Source organism: Grammomys surdaster, unplaced genomic scaffold (genome assembly GCF_004785775.1).
Source record: "Grammomys surdaster isolate TR1022 unplaced genomic scaffold, NIH_TR_1.0 126681, whole genome shotgun sequence".
Classification (NCBI taxonomy): domain Eukaryota; kingdom Metazoa; phylum Chordata; class Mammalia; order Rodentia; family Muridae; genus Grammomys; species Grammomys surdaster.
Genome location: NW_021621469.1, coordinates 46,328 through 56,247, shown reverse-complemented (window position 1 = coordinate 56,247; position 9,920 = coordinate 46,328). Strand labels below are relative to the sequence as shown.

General features: G+C 44.6%; 1 long non-coding RNA gene across 1 annotated transcript; it reads right to left on the bottom strand.

Moving 5' to 3' along the window:
• Positions 1 to 4,034: 4,034 nt before the first annotated feature.
• On the bottom strand, positions 4,035 to 5,369 carry LOC114615473. The gene is made up of 2 exons (XR_003710476.1): positions 5,275 to 5,369; positions 4,035 to 4,895 (listed from the first exon to the last, which is right to left on the bottom strand). It is a non-coding gene; the product is annotated as an uncharacterized LOC114615473 (long non-coding RNA).
• Positions 5,370 to 9,920: the final 4,551 nt, after the last annotated feature.

Here is a 9,920-nt window from a genome sequence, read left to right as displayed (position 1 = left end):
TAGTTATGTTCACTCACTGTCAGCAGTTTGCTTGTTCTGCCTCTTGATAGAAGGTTGATTTTATTTCCCAGGTTGCAATTTTGGGGATGACAATGTGATCAAATATCCTACAATAAAAGAAGAAATGGGAAGGAGGCTGTTTTAAACCCGTTCCTGGCTGTTTTCTCTAGAACACTCTCCCAGTGTTCTAGAGAAATCAACTGGCAAAGATCATAACCAGTCATTTAAGGGGCAGCACCTTGCTTCCCTGCAAACACAGCTGCTTGCCCATAAAAGTTCTTGCCTAGTAGGTAATACCTCTTGCCAATTTTACTCTGTGTTCTTGAGGCATTTCTAACAGAAGTCTTAATTTTTAATCTAGTACTGAATGGGAATCTGCTTTCTGTAGTCCTGAGTTAGAAGAGAAAACTGTATTATGCTGATGTGAGACTGGTCTATGATCACCAAAATCTCCTGATTTCTACTTTGTTTTTGTTTAATTCGGAATTTTATGAAACTGCATAACATATGGCCATTTTCATGGAAGAGTGTAATGTACTTCAGTCTTAAAGAACACGCAATCGTGACTTTAATTACTAACAAGGTAGGTAGAATGGGCGTTCCAAGTTAAATAACCCTCCCTAATGATGGACCAGTATGACTCCATCTTCAAATTCAAAGCCATTTCTTCATAAGGTCAAAATAAGCTTGTTCTTATTTGACCATGTCTTGACTCATTTTCTGGAATTTGACTTATTCCACATCCCATATGTTGCTCTCTACCCTGATAAAATGTCTCTCAGATAATCTTGAGACATCCTACCAAGTTTTGATGTAACAAAAACTCTTGGAACCTGCCCCTGCCCATGCAGTTTTGGGGGGCAATATCAATTTCACTTTCCCCTATGCTCAATGCTATGTTTGCAAACCCTGCTTTAGGGGGATTATCCTATATGACAGAAAGTAAAGCTTGCCTAATTTAGATAATGGTCCTTACTCCTCTTTGGTGGAATTAGCACCCAAATCCAGACTCCATTCCCCGGGATATCTAGGAGATCAGTCTGTGAAGTAGACATTTGACTCCTTGTGTCCAAGGTACCTATTTAAGTTAGGATACCTGAGTCCAATTTAGTTCAGGATGTGTTTAAAGTTCACTTAGGGGACAAGGGGGTGGGTAGGTAGGGAATTGAGCTTTTACTCCCCTTGGGACCTTCTCTTTGTTGCCACAATCCTACAAGACTTCTACAAGGATAGTGTAGCAGGTTCAGTCTTAGCATGACCATGGCTCAGTGACCAGACTGGAAGAGTCCTGAGTTTAACTGTCCCGGATCCAACCAATCAGTCCTAGTCACTAGGGTGGTTGTCTAACTGACCTGAAGATACTCAAGCAATATCTTAGCCAAACAACTTCTTCTAACTGACTCTAACACAACATTCTTACAGGTCAAGTATTCACAGTGACAAAGTAATGAAACACGGATCAGATTTGTTTATTATAGATTTCATCTCCATGGGATTCAAACTTAAAATATTCTACATGTTTAAATTTCATCTGAGTGAAATTTTGCAATGTCACAAACCAATCAAGTCTTATTTAAAGAGTGCTGACTTGTGAGTTTCAAAGTAATTCCCATTAGAAGTTGCTGCCAAATTATTGTTTTTTGTCAAATCTGTATTTGAAACAGAAGTTCTGCAAGAATGTTTTGTTTTGTTTTGTTTTTATCCTTAATGAAGAGTTGTAGAACTCTACTCAAAGGTCTGTTCTTTACAAAAGAAATTAAGGAAGGCTGTCATTCTCTTTGTAAATCCAAGATATATTATCTGAGTCTTCCCATCTCTGTGGATCCAGATGATGTAAAACAAAGGAAAATGTTAAAAATTCAAACAAAAAGATGTTGGACAGTATTTCTTTACAGTGTTTATTTTATTTCCTACACAGACATCCTGAAAAATAAAGTTCAAAGAACAAAGTCAAAGACCATAAGAGATGATACTTAAGTGTTGTCTTCACTCTGACATCTGTGTGATCGTTCTCTAGCTTGGTGCATAACTTACCTCACAGGTTAGATCTTACCGGGGGGAAAAAAGATCCACTAAACTTCCTGGGAATACTGAAAAGGTAAAACTGCAACTCATAGTCCAACAAAGTACAAAAAGAGTATCTTGGAATCACACAGGATGTGGACCATGCTTGAGCACTAGTCCTCACATTCTCAGAATGCTGTAGAGAACACAGTTGGCACTGGAGGGAAAAGGGTGGGATGCAGAGTGAGAGCTACTAACTTCCCAGGCATTGTCTTGTACAAGTGAAATACCAGGAGAAAGCTCATAGCTGACTCTCCCAGGACCTGAGCATTGTTTTACAGAGCTGCTTCCTTTTATGCTCCAGGAAGGCCTGTCATTCAGGTTCCTTCTGTCCTTCCTCCTGTCTTTCTTTTCTTCTTTCCTTCCTTATTCCTTTGCCTCACAAAATATTCCAGTCTGTCCCAGAAGGAGCTGTGTAAATCAGGCTGATCTGGAACTCACAGGGCTCCACCTGCCTGAGTGAACATGCCTAGCTCAGATCCATGTACTACAGAGGCTAGACTTAGTGGAAGACCAACAGTTGAAATAAGGATTAGAAACTACAAAGCTCTTCCAAGATTGGAAGTGCATAAAGGCCACACTCTCAAAGCCAGGAGGCTGGGTTTTCTGTGTCTGGACCAGCATTGCCATGATCATTCACTCCAGAGGTTCCTCAAGAGACATCAGTCATCACCTCATGAAATCTCCTGAGGGCAGGAAGCAAGGCATTGACCAAGAGAGCAACTCTTCCCAAGTCTTCCCCATGATGCTGGGGCCCAGACTCTGCTCCTCCTCGGGCATCTGAAGCCTCCACCTTAGACCAGACATTTGGCTCCTTGGCACAAACTGTGCACTCACAGCAAGAGGACTTACATAGCTACCTCGGTTTATAGCAGAGTCTCACAATTTCTCTGTGACAGTTTTTCAGTCTTACTACATTAATACAACAGAGGTTGCTTAAAACTTGAATATCATGAGGCAGAGTCTGCCTCAGGCAGTGGGTTCCCAATTTTTGTTTTGTTTTATTTTGTTTGGGGGGATGGGGTGAAGTGTTTTTAGTCTACCCAGTCTGGGTCGGTCATGGAGCTTGCTGCTCCAGAACTTGCCAAACCCAAGAAGGGAAAGGGATGATAAGGACAAGAAGAAATTATAATTATTTTGTTCTTAAAAACTCAAACCAAACGTTGCCTCCACAAGGTAAGCACTTTCGCAAAAATTTAAAAAGGGAATCAAGGGCTACCATGCTGAGCCTATCCAGAAGCACCTAGAAGGGCCCGCGCTAAGGGAGGGAGCTCTAGGGGACTGCTGTGGAAAGGACTGAGCTCACTGCCCAGCCAGGCCTGGTTCCCCCTGGAGCAGAGGACTCTGGGCAGTGTCCCTCTGACCCCAACCTCTGCCTTTCCCCCCCCACTCCCCCACGCCCCCGCCCCCACCCGCATCTTGCCCTCCTCCTAAGGGGAAGTGTATGCACTAGGCTGAAAAAAAACCTCAACAACTTTCAGGCATAGCCCAAGAGCCACCAGCAGCCATTCCCAGACAGAAATCCAGTGGGAAATCACTGGCCTGGCTCTGCTGCCTTTGCTTCCCAGAACCCCGGGATCAGAACCCCGGGTTTATTTAAACCATTCTGAAAAACCAAAAGTAGACTCTGTTACCCGCCAGATAGAAAAGGGTAGACAACACAACCGGGAACAAAATAAACCGGAAGACACTGAGCTTTCAAATGGAAGCTGCTGGCAAAGATGGAGTTTAAACAGCAACAGCATCAAACTCTGTGAACTCTACTACCAAACATGTAGTCTGGGTGGCTCAATCCTGCCTGATACTGGCTGAGCTAGAGTGCCAGGGCTGCAATTTGCAGCAGACCTCCTCTTGGCTCAGCAGGGTAGATCCCTGGGATGACAGTAAAGCACCTCCATGCCCCACCTGGGTCTAGTGTGTAAATACTGTTTTTAAGCATGAAATAAAGAACAACATGGCCAGGAAACGAATGCAGTTCTCAGTGAGTTTTTATTTTGAAATTGAAGGCATTGAGTAAGCAAGCAGGATTTGCAGGGAGCAGGAGCCCCAGGGAGTCTCTGTTCTCTAAGGCTCCCTGGGGTCCAGGACTGCAGGGCAGGCAGCCAGGTGGGAAGGAGATGAGACTGGGCAGTGAAGCCATTCCAGGAGAGCAGAGAAAACTGGGCATCGCCTCCACTAACTGTGGGCAGCAAGCAGGCTGACCTCTCTGGCCAGTATGCTCTGGGACAGGGGTCTGGGCTTCCTGCTGTGGGGCGCCCTGCTTGGGATCCCAGATCGGGGGGAGGGGGGGCAAGAGGGGAGGGGGCTGCTGCAGCACAAGCTGAGAAGGTCCTCGCGGGGGTTCCTCCTCTCCCAGCACAGCCTCTGGCTTCGGGCTGTCAGGACTGAAGGCAGGAGCCCAGCTGCCAGGCTCCCACTGCACTCTGCTAGAATCCCTTTGCCAGGGTGAGCCCACCCACAGAGCCCTGAGCCAGGCTGGGAAGTGCTTCCTCGAGGGAAATACACTCATCACCTGAGGAGACCTGTCCCAGGGGCAGTAAGCAGGGCATTGACCAAGGCTGCAGCAATTCCGTGGTCGGGACCCCTCTAGGCCTGGGCTCTGCAGCTGCTCTTCTCTGCCAGGCCTCCCGAGCCTCCCCCACCCTCACACACCGGATATTTGGCTCCGAGGCACAAACAGGAGTCCCAATAGGAACATTTACCAAGTAGTAAGGGAGTTCCATCTCGTTGTCTCTCAAGGTTTCTCGATGACAGGTTTTCATTCTTACAAATGGTAAATTGCTCAGCAGTTTCGGTACATTGAGGCAGAGCCGACCGAGGCCAGTCTGCTGCTGTAATATTTTAGTATAGAGTTTCGAGGTAACAGATTTTACTTTGGTAATTATTATTATCATCATTATTATTACTATTACTATTGTTATTTTGATCATCGTCCTCATCATCATCATCAATCTTTCAACCGTAGGAATTATTTTTATTATTACTGTTATCATCATGGTCATGATTATGATCATCATCATCATCTTCTTCATCATCATAATTATGATTATTAGAACCGTAAATTGTTCAGCAGTTTGATTTCAATGAGACAGAGCGAACCGAAGCCGGTCTGCAGTCGTAATATCGTATAATCGAATTTCAATTAAGAGATTTTTGTTCTTACAAATGGTAAATTGCTCAGCAGTTTGGGTTCAGTGACCCAGGGCTCACCGTGGCGGTGTTCTCGGTATCGGTTGTTCAGTTTTCAGTAGTTCCATACAACAGATCTTGCTTTCCAATTTGGATAGAGTAAGGCAGAGCCTGCCTACATACTGGGCTGTTCCTTCTTATAACCACCTAGTTGGGGGTGGGGACTGGGGGTGTTGGGTGGGGCGGCGGGGCGGAGCTCTGCCCTCACTGGCTGCTACAGCATAAGCAGGCTGTGGAAAAGGCAAATAGCAAACTTACTTTCAAAATCGGTTTTTTCAGAACGGCTTCTTTAAACCGGTTTAAAATCGGTTTCAGCTCCTTATTTCTCAAGTTTCCTCACTGACAATTTTTTACTCTTACAAAAGGGAAATTGCTCAGCAGTTTCGGTACAATGAGGCAGAGTAGACTGAGTCCAGTCTGCTGCTGTAGTATCTTATTACAGAGGTTCTCCGTGATGGTTTTTCAGTCTTAGGTAGTTCAATACAACAAAGCTTGATTCCCAGTTAGGACAGAGTGAAGCAGAGTCTGTCTCACCAACTGGACTGTACCTTTTCATAGCCACCTAGCTAGGTGAGGAGCTCTGCCCTCAAAGGCACAGTCCAGCAGGCTGTGGGGAAGGCAGATAGTAAACTTTCATTAAAAACGGATTTTAAACCGGTTTAAATTAAACCGATCTTAAAACTATTTATGTTCATTTGCTGTATCACTTAGTCATTTCTTCAGCCTACTCCATCATTCCCTGTACATTTCTTTCATTACATTTGATGATATTAGAATCCATTGCATTAAGTTAAATTACATAAAGTTAAAACTGTTATATTGAATTATTATTAATTATTAAATTGCATTAATTTAGCTTATTTCCATCCCTTTCATGTCTTTGCTTTGTCATTTCACATCCTATCCGTCCATGTTCCTAGATCTCACTTCGTATCGTCTCCTTGTTTTCTTCTTTCACTTCACTTAACTACATCACAGTACTTTTGATTACAAAATGTTGTATTTCATTTAGACTCATTTCATGATTGTAATTCCATGTCCTAGTCGTTCCTCCTTCCTTTCACTTCCTTTTCTATATAACAGCACAAACAGGAAGATATCCAAGAGAACCCTTAAACACGTGTTTTAGGAAGCTGAAGTATTGCTCTCCACAACGGATGGCTTCCAAAGGGGTGCAGGAAGGGAAAGACTCAGATCTATGTAAGGTACAGACCAATGAGACTCTGACCACACTCTGGTGAATATATAGATAACACAAATTGGACTTTGTCTGGCTGTTTCTTTCTTTTTATTGGGTTTTTGGTTTATTTGTTTGTTTTGTTAGGGTGGTCACAAGGGCAAGGGAAGGGGCAGCCATGGAAGGACTGGGAAGTTAGTGTGATTGGGGTGTATGACATTGAAACTCCCAAAGAATTAATAAAAATACTATGTTGAAAAGACAGGAAAGCTCATGGAAATCTGCTCTGAGTTATGGGAGCTATTGCCTTGAAAATAATAGGCACAAATGGGGACCACTTAGTGTTGCGTGACAGTGTTAAAAACCATAAACAGAAGCAGAAACCAGCCAGAGACTTATGCAAGTTACAGCGCTCAAAACTGTAATTGTGCACAGAAACTGGCCACATCCTTCAGCAGCAGAGATATAGAGTTAAAACCCATGAGCATGTGTAGAGACAGGCCACATTGTGGGAGTTACAGTGTTAAAATAAGTGAACAAAACCAAACCAAACAACAATAACAAAAAAACACCTCAAAAGTAGCATGGGAGTAATAGTGTCAAAAACCAAACAACTCAAATAAAAACTGGCTACAGTGTGGTTTGAGTTGTATCATTAACCACCCCCCAACCTGAAAGACAACTGAAACCCACTCTGAGTATTTTGCATTAAAAAAAAAACTCTAAGTGCAGCAGAAGACAGATACAGTGCCTTGCAACATATAATGTTAAAATATATAAACAGGATAAAGTTTAGGTTGAAAGCGGGGAGGTTGGTGTCTGGATCACTCCACTGGGGTTTCTGCCTGGCTACAAGAGGTAGCCTCTTCATGTTCCATATCCCCAGTGTGCAGCCTGGTCTTCCTGTGGGTCCCAAGCAACTGGAACACAGGCTATCCCAAAAGCTATTGCCTACATGTAGAATATGTTCTTCTATCTGGGCTGCCTTGTCTGGCCTCAGTGGGAGAGGAAGTGAATAGCCTCACCCAGACTTGAAGTACCAGGGTCGGGGAAAAACAAGGGAACCCCCAACCTGCTCAGAGGAGAAGGGGTAGGTGGGAAGGGGAAGGATTGTAGGAGGGGGTGATCAGAAGGGGGCAATAAGTGGGATATAAAGTGAATAAGTGAAAAAATATTTTAAAAATACATAAATGTAGAAAAGTACATCTACAAGAATAGAAACCGGCCAGAGAGGTGTGTAAGTTATAGCTCTAAGAACAGGTAAAGCATGTTGAAATCGGCTATAATATTACACAAGTTATTGCACACAAGACATCAAGCGTGCCTAGAACCTGGCTACTGTGCTTTGTGAGTCATAATGTTAGCAACTTCAAACCCATGTAGAAACCAGCTTCAGCATTGAAAACTGAAAGTAGGATGGCAGCCCTGATGAGAGAGAGCTGAAAAACCTCACTTGTGGAAGGGACAAAAGTAAGCCAGTCTGAACTGACGAAAAAGCCCACCTTCCATTAGAAAGGAACTAATGTGCCTACTGCAAGGGAAAAGGCCATTGGAAGCATGAGTGTCCTAAGAAGAATCAGACCAAGCCAAAGGCTCAGAAGTTGGAAGTACTGGACAACTGAGGATGTCAGGGCCCAACCCCATTCCATGAGATCTGGATAGCCCTAAAGGTGGAGCAGGAGACCATTGACTTTCTGGTGGACACAGGGTTACAACATTCTGTTTTGATACAACTGCTGGGGCCACTGTCAAATCAAAAAACATCGGTGCAAGGGACAACTGCCACTAAGCTGTATCCATGGACTACCCAAAGAAAGATGGACTTGGGAGTAGGAAGATAGCCCACTCATTTATGATCATCCCTGGATGCCCATACTCCCTGCTGGGAAGAGATCTCTTTACCAAAATGGGAGCCCAAATCCGTTTTGGCCCAGAGGAAGTGGAAGTGCTGGATAAGAATGGCCCCATCCATGTTCTGACCTTGGTCCTAGAAGAAGAATACAAACTGTTGCCTCAGCCAGCCCCTTCTCCAAGCCAGTTACTCCAGGGGTTTCTGGCAGAAGTCCCCAAGGTCTGGGCAGAAAAGAATCCAATGGGACTTGCCCTTCACTGGGTCCTGGTTCTAGTCCAATTAAAGGCTGGGGTCACTTCAGCCTGAATCAGGCTATATCCAATGCCCAGAGAAGCCAGAACATTGGTCACTCTGCACATTAACTGTCTGAGAAGCAGGAATTTTGATTCCTTGTCCATCAGCATGGAACATACCACTCCCACTTCTTCTGGTTAAGAAGTCCCCATTCCAATGACTATTGACCTGTGCAGGATTTAAGGGAGGTAAATAAGTGGGTGGAAGACATCCATCCCACAGTTCCAAACCTGTAAATCCTGCCTCCCTCTCGAGCACACTATGTACCCTGTGCTCTACCTGAAGGATGCCTTCTTCAGCCTGCCTCTGGCACCAAAAAGCCAGCTTCTATTTGCCTTTGAATGGCAAAATTTGGAGAGAGGCCTTAACAGACAGCTGATTTATATATGCCTGCCTTAAGGATTCAAGAACTCCCCCATCTTTGATGAGGGACTGCACAAGGACTTAAGTGAGTACCAGCGAGCCCACCCCTAAATATCCGTGCTCCAGTATGTAGATGTCATCCTGATTATGGCCCCCACCTTGGAGACATGCCAGGAGGCCACACAAGACCTGCTACAGGAGCTGAGTCAATTTGGCTACTGAGTGGATAAACAGGAAGTCTCCCCTTCAAAGATACCCTCATCACTGTGACCTGGTTTGGAGATACACAGACACTCAGAGCTGGGTCCTATATAAGGAAGCATACCCAGCCTCCTAGGAGAGAGACTTGTGGGCCTTGTTTTGAGCACCCTAACAATCTGGGTACTCCTGGGGGAGCCAATTTGACAACCTTGTTTACGGGACCTGTCAAGAAGGCCAATTGGACTGCTGGTAAGACAAGGGGACTAAGACTTTAAATCTATGGCTATGATCTGGAACTCCTCTTTACTGTTCAACTGTTCTAACATAGCCTCGTGAGACCCATGGTCCCCTTAAGCCCCAAAATGGTATTAGCAAGGCCAAACCAACACTTTTCCCTAATCTCTGCCTTAGCCCACCATTGCTCTCTCATCAGGACCCCGCTACCTTTAGCCCCAGTGAGATGTCACTTCATCTAACCAACTGTTCCCTAAAACTGTTCCACCTCCTGCATTAACCACTCCATGGCCTGAGTCAGGACTCCTACAATTACTCCACTTTCCAGGTTCTTAACTCCTTCCACCAGACGTCACACAGGACTGTTGGTTACACTTAAATGCTCAGGCCCCTTACTATGAAGGAATAGCTATCCCTGGAGACTATTCACAGATTACAGATGGTACTCAATGTAGACGGCACCAAGCAGATAGAGGTAAGCTGACCCTACAGTCAATAACAGGACAGAGATTCTGCACTGGAAATAAGGTACCCTCAGCCAATCCC